This window comes from Gallus gallus, chromosome Z (genome assembly GCF_016699485.2).
Source record: "Gallus gallus isolate bGalGal1 chromosome Z, bGalGal1.mat.broiler.GRCg7b, whole genome shotgun sequence".
NCBI classification, from domain to species: Eukaryota; Metazoa; Chordata; class Aves; order Galliformes; family Phasianidae; genus Gallus; species Gallus gallus.
Genome location: NC_052572.1, coordinates 83,012,966 through 83,030,098, shown reverse-complemented (window position 1 = coordinate 83,030,098; position 17,133 = coordinate 83,012,966). Strand labels below are relative to the sequence as shown.

Here is a 17,133-nt window from a genome sequence, read left to right as displayed (position 1 = left end):
CAGATGACAAAAATAGGCAGGTGGTATTGTTGCTGCTGGGGTGGCAGTGGGTGCATCGGAACATCTAACCTACCCTCTGTTATCAGCGTAGGCCAGGTGCTACATTTTGAACGTCGGGGTCTGCTGCTGACCTTAAGTTACTGGGAGCTCTGAAACCGTTCCAGTTGCATTGGTGCCTTGACTCATCACTGTTTAGGCACAGGTAAGGACTTAAGAGTTTTACTGGTTGAAAAACGACGTAATAAAACTTTGCTTGAAGCAAACTGTTAACCTTTAACGTTAAGTAATATCAATAATTACATACAAGAGGTATGCTATGCAAATAATACGTATAAATATAATTTTCTTGTTGATATTGCATGCTCTTACGGTATGTGGTGCCAGGACTAACGTTTTTTAGCCCCAGTGAGACTTGGATGCAGTCACAGTTTCCATGCAAGTTGTTGCATAAGCTACATGGAACTGAGATGATGGACTGTTGAGCGCGCAGTAGTTTCTTACAGACTACCTCTGGCAGGGATAGTATGGAGTACCATGTTAGATGTTTGGTGTTTCAGGTGGGGGGAGTTCCTAGTATGAATGTGGTGAAGTGAAGGTCGTTAGAGATGCTTTTAATGTCCTTTGGCAGCTCACAAAGTACCTTACTGTTACAGTCTGTGTCTGTAGGGTTGCATACTTACTTCTGCTTCCTCACCGTGTTTCCTTAGGCTATTGCTCTCACCGGGTGTTCTTAGTATATCACTGAGCTTTCTTTTACGTATGTACATGGTGAATAACTCACCTGAGTTCATTACAGAATGCAGGACTTGCAGGCGGCAGCTGAGAGAGCGTTCACAAACAGCTGGTCACCACGAAGGCATGTCGAGTGATGAAGAACTGGCTCTGACAGAGGTGACTGAATTCCAGAAGAGCAAAGGTTGGTCAGGATATGAGAGCAAAATGCCTCCCGTATTGAGAAGGATTTTCAAGGGAGAGTGAAGAAATACTCCTTTTGAATGGTATATCGTTTATGTTCTACAGCATAGAATTAATGCTTTCAAACAATTCTGACCGATGCCTTAGGAAGAATAGATAAGACTGTAGGCTTCTTTAGTTTAATCAGTTTTTTGTCCAAAGTTGGAATGTATTTTAAATTGAGATTTGAACTGCCTTAGTGAGCAGGTCACGAGGAGCTGGGAGAGGCACGATGCGTATTTGCTGAATAACAGAAGGAGGATTTTCCTGTCTGAGCTTTTAAGAGACATACAAAATATGAAATGTAATGGGTATTTAAATCTGTGCAGTTGTTCAAAACCGCAGAAGTCTTTTTGTGGTCTTCTGTATCTTTTTTTTTTTCCTGAAAAAGGCTTTGCCAGAGTGCTGTTTTAAAACCCATTTCAGTGTAAGAGGTGTGAAAGATGAAGCACAAATGCTGTTATCATAAAGGTATTTCTTCTGTTCTGTAGGTGCATGAACTGTTCAGCTTATGCCTCAATAAATTCTGTGATTGTTTCTTCTTATTCCTATTGAATATTATCCATAGATAACGTTCTAGAAGAGAGTAAGAAAATCTTTGAAGATGTCCATGCAGATGTTTGTGACATCAGAAAAATCCTGTTGAAATTCCAGGAGTGGAAAGAGAAGTTTCCCGACTCATACTGCGATGCTTACATCGGTTTTTGCCTGCCTAAGCTTTTAAATCCATCAGTCAGAGTTCAGTTAATAAATTGGAGTCCCCTTGAGGTAGGTGCATCACCAGACTTTATTTTTGTGAAAAATTGTGTGTGTGTGTTTGTGTGTTCTGATATCCTCTGGGCTTCTGGGTAGGCGGTGCTCCGCTGCCTTTCTGGTCTGTACTGTCTTTGCAAACTTGTCTACTCTGATGTACTCATCTTTGTTAACTGGCAAGACCTGTGGCTGTTTCTGACAGCTGAACAACTAACGGGAATGATCTTTCAGCAGAATTCTACAGACCTGAAAGAGATGCCCTGGTTCAGAGCTGTAGAAGGTTTCAGCGATGCCAAAAAGCCGCCTGAATCAAAAAGAGATGATGATCCTGATGAAGAAGTTTTGCTTACAGTGATTGAAAAAACTATCCTGCCAAAAATTACAGGTATATTAAGGTTGTCTTGAGAACGTTCACTGCAGCTAGGTAATGAAACCTTAAATAAGTGGTCATGTAAAATTATGCTGATAGTTACAATTAATTGTTAAGGTTACTGCAAATGAAAGGTTTAGCTTTTTGAATGTTTGCTTCCTTGGAACTAGAGCAGATAGCCACTTCATCTTTATGTTAGTATTTCTTTTAGGGACGTGGTTCAGTGGGCATGGTGGTGATGGGTTGACAGTTGGACTAGATGATCTTTGTGGTTTTTTCCAACCTTAATGATTCTATGATTCTTAAATTGCTCGTCTCATCCATTTAAAACTTTTAGTGATGTACTTCCAACATCTACGTACAACTAAAGATGCAAACCATAATGTAAAATGGATCGCTTTTGCAGTACTAGTTCAGGCTAGTTTGAGGCTCTAGACGTTGGGTGCAGTTAGTGGTCAGTGTAGCTCAAGGCACGTTTCAGCTTTATTGATTTTGAAGTCAGGTGTGAATGTGTTGCTATGTCAACTTGTTTTTCTAATAGTGATGAAAGTGAAGAAGTTGTTCTCCTGTTGGTGAAAGTCAAGGCTCTGCGTATTGCTGAAGAGCTCACTGAAGAGTGCAAACGGGAACATCTTAAATCTGTGATCAGGAAATAAGAATTTCTTTGAAGCAGCAGTTCTTTTACTGAAACAAGCCTGATGCTCACTCTAAAAAATGTGGTAACGTTTAATGAGTGGACTGCCTACGGTTGTTTTACTGTGAAATATTTTGTTGTTTTTTTTTTTTCCAGATGTCTTCTGATGCCATCTACTCCTAGGTAGAATCACAATGGTCAGTGTGAAGTGCAGGTGTTCTGAAATATGACGAAGCCTCACTGCTTTGTTCTTTTGGGAAGGATGACTGCAGTGAGTGCCTGTAACGTTACCACTGCTGGTGAGCAGACAACTTCACAAGCTGTTTTCAGTACCACATCAAATCACTCTGACCCGGGATTCACTGAACTCTAACTTATTGTCCACTTAATGAGATAACTCTACCAAACTCACAGTGAGTTCTTCATAGCTTTTTGACCCTGACACAGAAGCAGGAATTCTGTGTGCAGTGAGAAGTCTGATCTATGAACATCTACTGATGGTAAACGGCTGTTCAGGAAGGTAAGAAGTTGCACAGGAGAACGTCTTAACTACGCTTACTCTTCTCCAGAGTATGATTTGTAGTGGAGCTTTGTACTTGAGACACAGACTGGACTTTGTGCACAGATTTGGTGCTGTCACCCGCTCTCATTTATCAGACGAGCAGAACAACAACTCCAGTTACCTTCTAGTAATTGGCTCTCTAAGGACATTTTACTTTTGCTTCCCTCTAAGACCCATTAAACCTCATTTCACCATACCCATGTTGGATTTCTAATGTTGTGTAACTTCGTATATGTGCAGTAAATATTACTGCTGCAGAATACAAAGGATGTTTTCTCGTAGAAACAGCAGTGTGTCACAAATTCTGCTAAGTTTGCTATTGCCTGCTTCTCTAAAATGTTATTTATGGGTCTTCCATTTATCTCTTGGAGGTTTCTATTCCCTATGGTTTTTCTGTTTTTTAATTACAGAATATGTATTTTTGTAAACTATTTTAATTGTAAGTAGCATTCATCAGTGTTATAGACAACAATGACTTTTAAAATAAAAGCAAAACCATTATTTTGTAAAGTAAAGACATTTTTTTGTTCATGAGACTTTTAACGCTTTCAAGTCTTGAACACGACAGGAATGTTATGTGAAGTATGGAAAAAAACTGTGGCACTGCTGGCGCTTCATTATCTGCAGGATTTAGGAGTTCTGTTGTAAGCAATTGTGCACTTCTACTTTCCTGACTGCAAAGAAAATACAACTGATAAGTAATCGGCTGAAGCATGTGATCTCCGTGCTTGCTTTTGTCTCCTCTGCTTCCTTATTCATGTTGGAAGTTGCTCCCAAAGAAATTAGTCTTGTGCTGCTATGAAATTGGAATAGGTTCTATCACGCTTTACCTCTGTAGAGGCTTCTTCCAGTGGCTGCAGACGTCACTTGTCATGACTGGTAAGCAGGGGAGGGCGATTTTTACTGGAGCTAAAAGCCCCAACTCAGTTGAGTATCCTTGAGAACCTTCTGTGCCACTTTGTGGTGAACCTTACACCCATTCACACAATCTGACTGGAGTAACAGCTAATCTGGCTTCATTCTTTCAAGCTGATTTCAAAACGTTGGTATTACTGCTTTGTTGTCAGATTACTATTGGTGCTTTATCAGATGTCTTTTCAAAAGTGCCTTTACAGGACAGCTAAGCAGCACTTACACTCAGATTGTCCAGCTGGGCTTCTGTACATCTGCTTCCCTGCCATAGCCCCCATCTGAACCTACTGAGTGAAGCATTTTCACAATTGGCCCCTGTCTACTTGGCAAAGGCAGAAGAAACAGTTACTTGGAAGTGACAACACAATAACTGCAAACCCCTTCTATTAGCTGTGATTTAGAAGGCAAGGCAGAAGCAGGGCTGAACACACTGTAACTCTGGTCAGAAAAGGGAATGTTTGTTTTCAGTAAGGGACAGTTTAACATTCAGACAAGAACTGCTGAAATTTCACTGTCTTTTATTTGCATACGAAACTTGAAAACTGACAATTCTTACACTGAACTCAAAGCTGTTACTTCTTCAGCTCTTCATTCACTTCCCTCCGTATTTATTCCTCTATTTAGAAGTATTGCACTCTCGCAGCATATCGAATTCCAGCCAGGGCTGCTTCCGCTTCTGCGCTTCCTTCATTTTTTTCCTCAAGTAGCTCAAAGTTTCTTTATGTTGTATTTCAGCCTCTCCCACCGTTTTGACCATGGTTGAGGTTTCATTCTGACCTGCAGCTAGAGGGAAAGATTTTTTTAAAAAAAGAAAAAAGGTATTAAAAGGTCAGAAGGTCAGAATTCTGACTGTGAAGCAAAGCAGTGAGACAAGTGCTGCTTTAAGAGAAGGAAGCAGCCCGATCTGTCAGCAAACTAAGGAACTACTGGACACCAGTAGGAGAAAAGGGATTTTGGGGCTGTGTGGCTGTTACGTTTATTCATATACCTAAATAACACTGATTTATTACACCGTCCTTAAGTTGATATGCTGTTAACTCTCTTCTACGCTTCTAACTCTGTTACTTACTAAGGAAAGAAGAATAGGACAGCAGCCATTCCTCCTTTTCCCTGTAAGCTAAGTTGGATAGCATTCTTTTACCAGTCTGCCAGACCTTCTGAGATGCAGATCTTGCTAACTGCTCCTTCCACCCCCACATCAGTAGCATTAAGTTTCCATAGCGCTGGCTGTTCTGTCTGCACAGTGTAATACAGAGGCATCTGCAGGCCGTTACTCCTTGCATGCCTCCTAAGTTACCTACTTCGGTTATGAATGTTCTTTCCCTACAGGAGTAGCATTAAGGTACCAGATTTTATATGCTTATATCACCTTGATAACTACCACAACCAAAAGCTGTTTAACAGCCTTCCAGGCCATTGTAGAATGGCCACTTGGAAGAGACTCACAAGGATCGTAGGAGTTCAACCCCTGCCTCCACATAAAACCAACCCCTGCCTCCACATAAAACCAGCCACACTATGTCTGAGAGTGGTGTCCAAAGGCTCCTTGAACTCTGGCATATTTGGGCCTGGGCAACCTGTTCTGTGCATGGTCAACCTCCGGTGCAGAAGCTTTTCCACCTTGACCCTTCCCTGATGCAGTCCTCTATCTGGCTCTGAAATGGAGCCCTGCAGAAACCCCAGGTGACTGCTCACCATCCTGATATAATCCCTGTATCAGTCAGAAAGTTAACTAAATTATCGCCTACGTTCCCACTAAAAAATTAAACTCCTGCCTTGTTTACAGGAATTTCTTCATGGTCTAAATGAGACACAGATGAAAAAACACTTTTTTCATCACTTGATAGTAAAAGATAATAATTTTTTTCCTACTGTTTTTTCAAACAGCTGAAGAGAGCCTACAGGAGACACCACATTCAAGTGGTTATCTTGTGTTGGCAAAGCTTAAGGGGACTCTTAAAACTCTTTTCTGCTCCGATGAATTATACTGTGCCATAGAAATCTCCTTATGCTCTGGAGTTCAACTGTCTGGCAGCTAAGTTGAAGGCACGCTTCCTGACACAGTACTGGCCAGAGGGCCACTACCAACAGATTATTTGCATGGGGTCACTGTGTTTCAGACAGCATGGAGACTTGGCCTCAGAGCCGGGGAATGGCTTGAACACCTCCAGGGACAAAAATTCCACCACCTGCCTGGGCATTTCGAGAGGACATTTTTCCTAGTATCCAACCTGCACCTCCCTTGGCACAACTGAAGGCCATCACCTCTTGTCCTCCTGATACTAAGAGGAGGGGGAGGAAGAGCTGACTCCCACCCAACCACAACCTCCTTTCAGGTAGTGGTGCAGAGAAATGAGGTTTCCTTTGAATCTCCTCCAGACTGAACAATCCCTGCTCCTTCAGACGCTCCCATAATATTGTGCCCCAGATCCCTCACCACTCTGTTGCCCTTCTCTGGACGCGATCCAGGGCCCCAGTGCCTCTCTTGTAGTGAGGGGCCCAAAACTGAGCACAGTACTGGACGTGCAGTTCCACCAGTGCTGAGAACAGCCGGCAGATCGCTTCACCAGTCCTTCTGACTGCACTATTTCTGACACAGGCCAGGATGCTGCTGGCATTCTTGGCCACCTGGGCACACTGCTGGGTACGTGCAGCCAACTGTTGACCAATACCCCCAGTGTGCAACGTATCACATCGTCACTCTCCTCTCAGAGGCAGCACCGCCACTTTAAACACTCCGCCGCTTAAAGCAATGCAGGTGGGTTTCGGAGACATGAAAAATGCTTAGCACAAGAGGAATTCCATTTCACAAACAGAAATACGTGCACTCAGCTCCCAGCTGACCTCGAGATGTGAGGCAAAGGCAGAGGCAGGGCCCGTGTCTCTGTCACCTTCCGACACGCACTTTTCGAGTACCAATGCCTCAGAGCCCTGAGGAATCTGAGGGCGGCCCCCACCGTGGCCTACCCCTTCTACCTCCTCTCCTCTCTCTGCTTCTACTTGTCAATAATGATGGGCTTCGGGGGCGGATGGAATTCTGTGGGCTCTCCATCGCCGTTCATTCGACACATCGAGGAAGAAAACCACCCGGTGAAGATAAAACGCTCAGAAAAACACCGTTCTCAAAAGGCACCGTTCCCCACAGCCTCGCAGCTCAAACCCCCCGCAGGCGGCTGCCATAGTGACTACGAGTACTTCCGGTCCGCCGGCGCCAGAGCGCAGGGTGGCTACGGCAAGCTCGGAGGGCCAAAACTGCCCTCAGCGCGAAGCGGAGCTGTGTGTCGCTCTACTCCTAACCCCTTCTGAGCTCTGTTCATTATCTGATGGGTGGATTTGAAGTGGAGGGTATTTGACGCTGCTTAGAGAAACGAGGGGCCTGTGCAAAAAAGGAGCGTGCTGCATTTTGTGGTGCAAGATGTTCTGGGAACTGCTGCTAACAGTGCCCAGCAGGCTTCCTTTTTGCTGGGGAGAGGTTGAGCAAGGACTTCTCATATGAAAAGAGTTCATCCTATATTTCCTTTCCATTGACCTTCCGTCGTACTGCTTGAGAAATTGCTATTTCTTGCTGTAGAGAATGCACATGCACCTGCACTTGTATCTGCACAAAGAATCATCTAGACATCTCTGTACGGGTTTCTTTTTGGCACTGGGATGGAGCTGTGTGGAACACAGACTTGGATGAATCTTCAGTCGGGTGCAGGGACGCGTAATGCTCATCTCAGATGTCACGCTGACAGCAGCAATAGAGAGGCAAATGTCATAGGGTTTCATGCTTTTTTTTTTTTTCCTTTTGTTTCAGTGATAACCATGGAAGCATAGCAGCGTTACCCAGACCAATTGAGCATTTGTCACCTGGGCTTTCTACAGATGCCATAGGCAGTGGAAGTCAGCATCAGAAGCATCCGTGAGAGCCCTGCAAAAGACTGGTGAGAGTTACCCTGGCAGCCTCTTTTGGCAACCTCAGGTCTCTGCAAGCTCTCAAGCTGTGTCGTAAGTCCTCCCGTGGTGCTGACTCAGCTCTCCCTGTCTTTGGTGTAGGAGAGCTGGTCTTCAGCTCCTTCAGCTCCTTCCTGTTTCCTGCTATCTGCTCCCTGCTTTGCCCATGGCCCAGTGAGCCTTTTATTCCTCGCCCCCAGATTTGCACGTGTGGATAAGAGCATCTGCTTATGTACGTTTCTTTTCCAGCTGTGGTGTCAGGCTGAGCGACAGCTCCCAGCCGAGCTTGTGGTTAGCGAGACACGGAGTAGGTGGAGATGGAGCTCTCTGTGTCACTAAAGCATGAGCTTGATGGCTGCCGTGAGCCAAAGCAAGAGAGTTTGTGTGTTTGATTTCTGTGTTGGGCTGAGCGGGTAGAGCAGGGCAAGGGGGCTGATTTGGACGTGCTGCTTTCCCAATACGGTGCTGTTTGCGTGGCAGTGCTTCTGGTGTTGCAAATTGTGTCAGATGTCAATGAATTCCTTGGAATCTGTTGAGTTGACTTGTGCAGGTTTCATTGTGGAGCTGAACCCTTCCTGGCCGCTTGTGTGCATAGCCGTGGCCTTTGCTTCTTTCTTGCCTTTTTTTCTTGGTTGCATTTGGCACTGTGCAAGCCGTGAATTGCCAGGGAAGAGCTGGAAGTGCTCTGGAGTTGTGGGGGACAAAGTGCCAAGAAGCAGCGTGCAGCTTCAAAGCTTTTGAGTGAGGGATGCCTTGGCTGACCCCCGACAGCTCTCTCCTTTCTCCCGCCGTGTCCATTCCTGGCTCCCAGCTATGAGCTGGCCCTGCAGAGCATCTCCAGCCCTGTCAGCATCACCATCCAGCAGCAGCAGGAGGAGCTCCCCCTGACCAACGCCAGGCAGTAGTGCTCGGTCTGCAGGTTAGCTGCCCATTACCTGTAGGTGGCTCTTGCAGAAGAAGACTCAAACAGCAGAGCGTTTTCCTCATCTGCAGCACACAAATGCTACAAAAGCAGAAACAACCCAGGAAGCTGTGGGTTTGTGAGTCTGCATGGACATGTACTGAGTGTGTTGATGGTGCTCTGCCTGCCTTTATTTCCTTCTCCTTACTTGTCCATATGCTGCTGAGGATTGGAAAGCTGCATGTCCCATAATTCCCCTGAACCCAACAAATCTTTCTCATTGCACAGCACGGCAGTGCTGCCAGACTTTGTTATGGCTCTTTAGGGCACCTTGCAGGCTGTGTGACATTTTCCTCTCACCTTTCCCTTTCTTTCGCCGAGGTTTTGCCTTGCTTTGCCCTTTTATTCCTGCTATCTTCCTCTGTGTTGCTCAGGTGTTGCCATTCTTCAAGAGCGTTATCCAGTTGTGTTGCACTGCACCTCTTCATGCCTTGGATCTCTCTCTGGAGCACAAGAGCAGATTGAGGGGGGGAGCTGTCGAGCAGATTGAGGTGGAAGTCAAAGACTCAAATCCAATGTTGCGAAGCCACTGCAGATGCCAAATCCCTGCACGGGAGACCTGGCCGTGTGCAGGAGTTACTGCAGGATGAGGAGCTGCTATTGGTCTTCAAGCAGGTAGGAGTTTGTTATCCACGCATAATACTGTATGTATTTGTTGTTGGTGGTGTTGTTTTAAAATCAGTGCCAGTATGCAGTCTGATCCGATGTGTTTGAACAGTGTGGTGTAAGGATTGTCAGCTGAGAACAGCAGCAGAACATGGGGCTGTTGCAGGGGGAAGGTGTGGGGAAGGAAGCGGGGAAAGGAAAGGGAAAGCCTGGAAAAGGAATGGGGAAGGCACGGGGTGAAGGAAGGGGGCAAGACACGGGAATGAAGGGGAAAGGACAGAATACCTGTAGGGCAGCCTAAAAAGCAGTAACAAGCTCTGGGAGGACCATGGAGTGCCAGATTTTGTACTGGGTGTTTATCTGTGTGTGTACGTTGTCACTGTTTGTGCCTGGCTGCACTGCTCCAGCCCAGAGCCCGCTGCCTGCAGCTGCATCTTTGCTTCCTTCCCTCCTGCCCGGAGCCCCACGGGTGCTCCCACAACTCCCTTCCCACCCCGAAAACGGCAGAGGAGACACCTGGCAGTGGGATGGAGGAATCCCAGCAGCCCGTTTTCCTTCTGCCTGCAGCTCTCTCCTCCTCTGCCACACAGGGCTCCAGACTGTCCAATGGGAAAGACGTGGGGGAAAGGGAGTGCTGGCAGGAGCGACTGCTGCGGCTGACTGGGGAGGGTCTGCATCCCACGTGCCCTCCTGTGCTCTCTCTCCAGCTGCAGGAGGGCCAGAGAAGGGCAGATGAAAAGCTGCAGCTGAGCCTGATGGACCTGCACAGCTCTCGGGCTGTCTTCCAGAGGTAGCTGTGATTTACATTAGGTAGCTGTGAAATACATGAAAGCACGAAGAAGACAGAGGCTGAGTGAACACCAATATGGCGCTCTGCTTTCTGCCAACGTGCTTTAATTTTGTTGTCGTTAAATGTACTGGGCAGTTACATTTTGGCATGTGAATATTTCAGAACAGTGCAACAGACGCTGGCAAAAAGTAATTTTTTTATCTTTTGTTTTTTATTATTATTATTAATTTTCTTTTTGTAAAGCTCTTAGCACGCCCTCGAGCTCGTCGAGGTTCTTTCCGCGGTCTCTGCCGCCACCTCGTGGCCAATGCGCGGAACTGCCGCTGTCCGCTGCTCAGTCCTGCAGGCGGCACAACGCGTGCGCGTAGGAATGCGGAAGTGGCTTCGTAACCGCTCTGTGCAGCTCATCCGCCGCTCTCTATTGTGATTAGTCCTCCAGGTCCCGGCGAGCATGCGCCCGACAACTCCAAATCGGCAACTGTTGCTCCTAAGCGCTCCTGCGGGTTCTCGGACCGCCGGCTCAGCGATCTCCTCCTTCTAAACCAGGCTGCCCCTCATCTATTTCCACGGCGGCACCGAACGTACGCGGTCGCCGTTCCGCCGATCGGCCACGCGGGGGCGCCAGAGACCGCGGAAACGACGACTCCGAGCGGATCGACGTTGACCCGCACCGCCTCGTCCCGTGAGGCGGCCCGAACCGCCGCGGAGCGGCCGCTGCCCTCGGGGGAGCCGTGCGGGGAAGCGGGGCGGCGCTGAGCTTCGGGAGCGAGGAGGAGGAGCGGGAAGGTGAGCGACTCAGGGCAGGTGGGGCTGTCAGTCCTTTTGTCGTGGCTCTTCAGCCTGTTCAGACAAGGCAGTGGGCAGCTGAGATGTCCTGGGTGGAGACGGGAACTTCCAAGGGAAGTGGTGGTACTTTCAGAACTTCCACTACGTCAGTGACTTTTGATGTTTTCCAAAGCATGACTCTTGTCCACACACAGTGCTTCTGTAAACGTTGGTATGGGTAAGTCTTGCAGTTCTTCTTTGCTCCAGTGCAGGTGCTGCTATTAGCAAGGATTTTGTGCTTTGTTTTAAGCGGAAGATGTTCAGGAATGCGTTAACTGTTGACTTGTCGTGGTTTTAATTGTCTGAGTGTGTTCTTTTTTAGGATGGCATCGTTGCAGGATGTGCCCCGTGCCCACCAGAGGGAGTATGAGAAACACGTGGAGAGCATTGACAGTTCAAAGATAACTGCCCAGGAATGAGAGAAGCCTTCAGATGCTGCTATCAACTACAGATTCTACAGGGGCATGAAAACATACGTAGAGAACTTAGTAAACTGTTTCAATGAAAAAGTACGCGTGTTTTCCTTCCCTTCGCTGCCACCCATTTCTTTAAGATGATGAACCTGCATTCTCTCAAGGCAAAAATGAGATTTCTTATTTGGAATTGATGATGAGATGACCAGTTATAAGTCAATTCTATCAGAAACTTGAGTGTCACAGGAAACAAAGGAGGAACAGACCACCCCTCACAGTAACCTAAAATGATTAAGGTAGGATATGTGCGCTGGCTTGAGCTGTGGGCTCACCTGGGTTGTGATGGAGAAAAACAGAATGTTATTGGAAGAAGTTTTCTTCAGGTGTAGTAACGAGAGTGTCCTAAAGCTGTATGAGAGGTGGGACTTGCGTTCAGTTTTGGGGCCTCAAAATGTATTTGCTTTGCAACATGTGACTAGTAATAAGGATCTTACATTAGGTTTGAGTTGGTATTTAGCTGGGTTGTGTGAGGACTTGTCTATGTTATCTGCTGTGTTGCTTTCCTTAACTGCAAACCTTAACTATTAAAAATAGAAAATAAAAATAAAAGATGATAGGTTGGAAGATGCTGCACAAAGTTTGGCCTCGATGAGGGTACCCTGCAGAGAATGTACTGTCAAATCCAACTACTGTCAGTTGTGCTGCAGCCTGAGGTGTTTTTTATGTAACTGTACATAACTGTACGAGGTTTCGTTGAGATGTTTCCTGTGATGGCGAGGTGTTCAAAGGCAGATTGAGGCTAACTAATTGTACCAATAGTGTCCCGCTGAACGCTTTTTGGTAGGGTCTTAGGTAGTCCTGTAGTAGGCAATTAGCATTTCATTTGTGGCTTTCAGTCTTAAACAGCCTGGAGAAACCTGCAGTGAGCAGGCTCTTGCTTTTCAGACTGTAATGCTCTTTTTCTCATCTCACCCTCATGCTTGCAAGCCTGTGAAAACTGTTCTTTCATTTGTTTTATTCAAACCTGATTGCTGTTTACCATATTTCAGCTGAAATACATAACTGAGCTCGAATCTGCTGTACGTGCACTTCTCCAGCAGCGAGCCGTGTCGGTACTGAAGCGAAGGCAAGATGAGCTGGAAACGGAATCTACTTATATGCAGCATCTGACAAGTTAGTATGGAGTTACCAGTTACTTTCTTACTGAAATCTCATTCTTTAAGTAGAAACACGCAGTTAATTCTTGGATTACATTTTATTTTCATGTGTAACGTTTTCTCCCTCCCTGCTGTCAGTGGGCATACTGTACTAGATGTCCTAGTTGAAATCCTTACCGAAGTAGGACGCGTAGTATCACTTCTCCGTGGTAGAATAGTGAATATAGCATGACCAAATGCTCGGTCAGTTTTGAATTACTGATCTCAGTGGCTGTCTATCAGTACTTGAAAAGAGAAACTGAGTCAGTTTTCCAGTAGATATTAGGTTGTTTGGGATGCAGGCACTGTAGAACAGGAGGACAAGAAAGGATTGACTGATAACTGGCAGCAGCTTGAGAAGAGTGAGCTCGGGGATGTAGCCCTTTCTGGTTCTAACTGGTGTGCAGGTGGGGTGGGTGCAAAGCATGCAGACTCTGAGTGTGTGTGCACTCTGGGAAGCACAGCTGGAAGCGTCACCAGGAAGGGCAGAGAGGAAGGGTGGATCTGGGGACCCTCCCTCTGCTCACACAGGTGCTCACCTCCCGGTTCAGGCTGTGACCTGGCAATCCCCCTGCACGAGGGAGCAGCCACAGCTGTCCTACAGTTCACTGATAATACTGACTGTGCTTTACGCTGGACACTGTGAATTTTTCATCAGGAGGTTTTACTTACTTTGGTTAGTTTCCAAATGAAGAGCAGAAGCAGAATCAGTGTTCTGCATTCACCTCTTTGTCTTGTTCCTGTCTTCTGGTAGCTGGGAATGGCAAACCAAGTAATGATGGACTGGAGAGTGATGAAAAGATGTAGCTTCTGAAAACGTGTGAGCATCGAAGGTACGTATAATTACATCTAACTGTAGTAAGTGTGCATCTGCTTCCTGTTACTTACACAGGGATGTAAATCCTTGCAGTTACTAAGCGAGATGATACACACACATGCAAAAATGCCTTTCTTTCCAAAGCTCAAGGTACATGAAAACCATCTGTTTGTTAATGGGGGGTTTTCTTCGTGCTGATTGGAATTAATAGGTACTATTAATTTAACATAAGTTGAAGTGAGGCTGTTCACGAAACTGGAAGTAGATTTTTCCCTGCTGTTGGAATAAATGATATTGTGATTATATATAGGAATACACTGTTGTGATTATTGCACAGATGACAAAAATAGGCAGGTGGTATTGTTGCTGCTGGGGTGGCAGTGGGTGCATCGGAACATCTAACCTACCCTCTGTTATCAGCGTAGGCCAGGTGCTACATTTTGAACGTCGGGGTCTGCTGCTGACCTTAAGTTACTGGGAGCTCTGAAACCGTTCCAGTTGCATTGGTGCCTTGACTCATCACCGTTTAGGCACAGGTAAGGACTTAAGAGTTTTACTGGTTGAAAAATGATGTAATAAAACTTTGCTTGAAGCAAACTGTTAACCTTTAACGTTAAGTAATGCCAATAATTACATACAAGAGGTATGGTATGCAAATAATACATATAAATATAATTTTCTTGTTGATTTTGCATGCTCTTATGGTATGTGGTGCCAGGACTAACGTTTTTTAGCCCCAGTGAGACTTGGATGCAGTCACAGTTTCCATGCAAGTTGTTGCATAAGCTACATAGAACTGAGATGACGGACTGTTGAGCGCGCAGTAGTTTCTTACAGACTACCTCTGGCAGGGATAGTATGGAGTACCATGTTAGATGTTTGGTGTTTCAGGTGGGGGGAGTTGCTAGTATGAATGTGGTGAAGTGAAGGTCGTTAGAGATGCTTTTAATGTCCTTTGGCAGCTCACAAAGTACCTTACTGTTACAGTCCGTGTCTCTAGGGTTGCATACTTACTTCTGCTTCCTCACTGTGTTTCCTTAGGCTATTGCTCTCACCGGGTGTTCTTAGTATATCACTGAGCTTTCTTTTACGTATGTACATGGTGAATAACTCACCTGAGTTCATTACAGAATGCAGGACTTGCAGGCGGCAGCTGAGAGAGCGTTCACAAACAGCTGGTCACCACGAAGGCATGCCGAGTGATGAAGAACTGGCTCTGACAGAGGTGACTGAATTCCAGAAGAGCAAAGGTTGGTCAGGATATGAGAGCAAAATTCCTCCGATATTTGGAAGGATTTTCAAGGGAGAGTGAAGAAATACTCCTTTTGAGTGGTATATCGTTTATTTTCTACAGCACAGAATTGATGCTTTCAAACAATTTTGACCAATGCCTTAGGAAGAATAGATAAGACTGTAGGCTTCTTTAGTTTAATCAGTTTTTTGTCCAAAGTTGGAATGTATTTCAAATTGAGATTTGAACTGCCTTAGTGAGCAGGTCACGAGGAGCTGGGAGAGGCACGATGCGTATTTGCTGAATAACAGAAGAAGGATTTTCCTGTCTGAGCTTTTAAGAGACATACAAAATATGAAATGTAATGGGTATTTAAATCTGTGCAGTTGTTCAAAACCGCAGAAGTCTTTTTGTGGTCTTCTGTATCTTTTTTTTTTCCTGAAAAAGGCTTTGCCGGAGTGCTGGTTTTAAAACCCATTTCAGTGTAAGAGGTGTGAAAGATGAAGCACAAATGCTGTTATCATAAAGGTATTTCTTCTGTTCTGTAGGTGCATGAACTGTTCAGCTTATGCCTCAATAAATTCTGTGATTGTTTCTTCTCATTCCTATTGAATATTATCCATAGATAATGTTTTAGAGGAGAGTAAGACAATCTTTGAAGATGTCCATACAGATTGTTGTGACATCAGAAAAATCCTGTTGAAATTCCAGGAGAGGAAAGAGAAGTTTCCCGACCCATACTGCGATGCTTACATCGGTTTTTGCCTGCCTAAGCTTTTAAATCCATTAGTCAGAGTTCAATTAATAAATTGGAGTCCCCTTGAGGTAGGTGCATCACCAGACTTTATTTTTGTGAAAAATTGTGTGTGTGTGTTCGTGTGTTCTGATATCCTCTGGGCTTCTGGGTAGGCGGTGCTCCGCTACGTTTCTGGTCTGTACTGTCTTTGCAAACTTGTCTACTCTGATGTACTCACCTTTGTTAACTGGCAAGACCTGTGGCTATTTCTGGCATCTCAAAGTATGACAGGACGGGGGCATGCTGCTTGCAGGGAAGACTTCTGTACAGGAGCTTTGCCGTGGGTTATAGAGGCATTCCAGAGCTTGAGATAAGTGTTTTAACTAGAAGGAGGACATCTTTTCCTCTTGTCAGGTTGCTTGCATATGAATCACTTGCATCTTTATTAATGTGGGGCTGTTTGCTGACATTTTGACAACCCTACCCTCTGAAATCTAGCTTTACATTCAGTTTTAGCTTGCTGCTTTGGTCCATTCAGTGATTAGAATCCATGTGAAATTGTTAAATGAGAATCTTTTGGTATCATTAGATATATTTTTGCATGGAGCTTTTTCTCTCAATCCTGACAGCTGAACAACTAACGGGAATGATCTTTCAGCAGAATTCTACAGACCTGAAAGGGATGCCCTGGTTCAGAGCTGTAGAAGGATTCAGCGATGCCAAAAAGTCGTCTGAATCAAAAAGAGATGATGATCCTGATGAAGAAGTTTTGCCTAGAGCGATTGAAAAAACTATCCTGCCAAAAACTACAGGTATATTAAGGCTGTCTTGAGGACGTTCCCTGCAGCTAGGTAATCAAACCTTAAATAAGTGGTAATGTAAAATGATGTTGATAGTTACAATTACTTGTTAAGGTTACTGCAGATGAAAGGTTTAGCTTTTTGAATGTTTGCTTCCTTGAAAGTAGAGCAGATAGCCACTTGGATATCATGAATGAAATAATTCCTATTTTTCAGCATTTGCCAAGAATGTGTGGGATCCTTTATCGACTTCAGACTGAGAACCTTACACAGCTTTGTGATAACGTGTTTGAAAAACAAGTCCTGTCCAGAAGGGAATGCAGTCAGGCAAAACAGGTAAAGGCTGTTGTGGTAATGGGGAAGGAAGTTCTTGATGCAGTGTATGCATTCACTGTAAACATTCACTGTAACATACACTTAGCCCAGTTCTGGTTTTATTCTCATGCAAATCTGGGAGTTTATCCAGCATAAAGTAGGTGAAACTAAGTTGATGTTTAGGCCCTTAGCATGAAAAGAAATAATAACAAACGTTTATGCAGTCGCCACACTTGACTTCAGGAAGAAGCTTTAGATAAGATTCTGTTTGTATAGTAGCTGTGGTGTTTTGTTGTGTTTCTTTTTAATAGAACTTCATAGC

At 45.1% G+C, this 17,133-nt stretch overlaps 2 long non-coding RNA genes across 2 annotated transcripts; both read left to right on the top strand.

Annotated features, from left to right (window-relative positions):
* The first annotated feature begins 11,140 nt into the window (after positions 1 to 11,140).
* On the top strand, positions 11,141 to 13,712 carry LOC100858705. Its single transcript, XR_005842957.2, has 4 exons — positions 11,141 to 11,264; positions 11,626 to 12,012; positions 12,766 to 12,889; positions 13,667 to 13,712. It is a non-coding gene; the product is annotated as a GC-rich sequence DNA-binding factor-like (long non-coding RNA).
* A 1,739-nt stretch (positions 13,713 to 15,451) lies between these two features.
* On the top strand, positions 15,452 to 16,767 carry LOC121108438. Its single transcript, XR_005842949.1, has 3 exons — positions 15,452 to 15,785; positions 16,358 to 16,547; positions 16,713 to 16,767. It is a non-coding gene; the product is annotated as an uncharacterized LOC121108438 (long non-coding RNA).
* Positions 16,768 to 17,133: the final 366 nt, after the last annotated feature.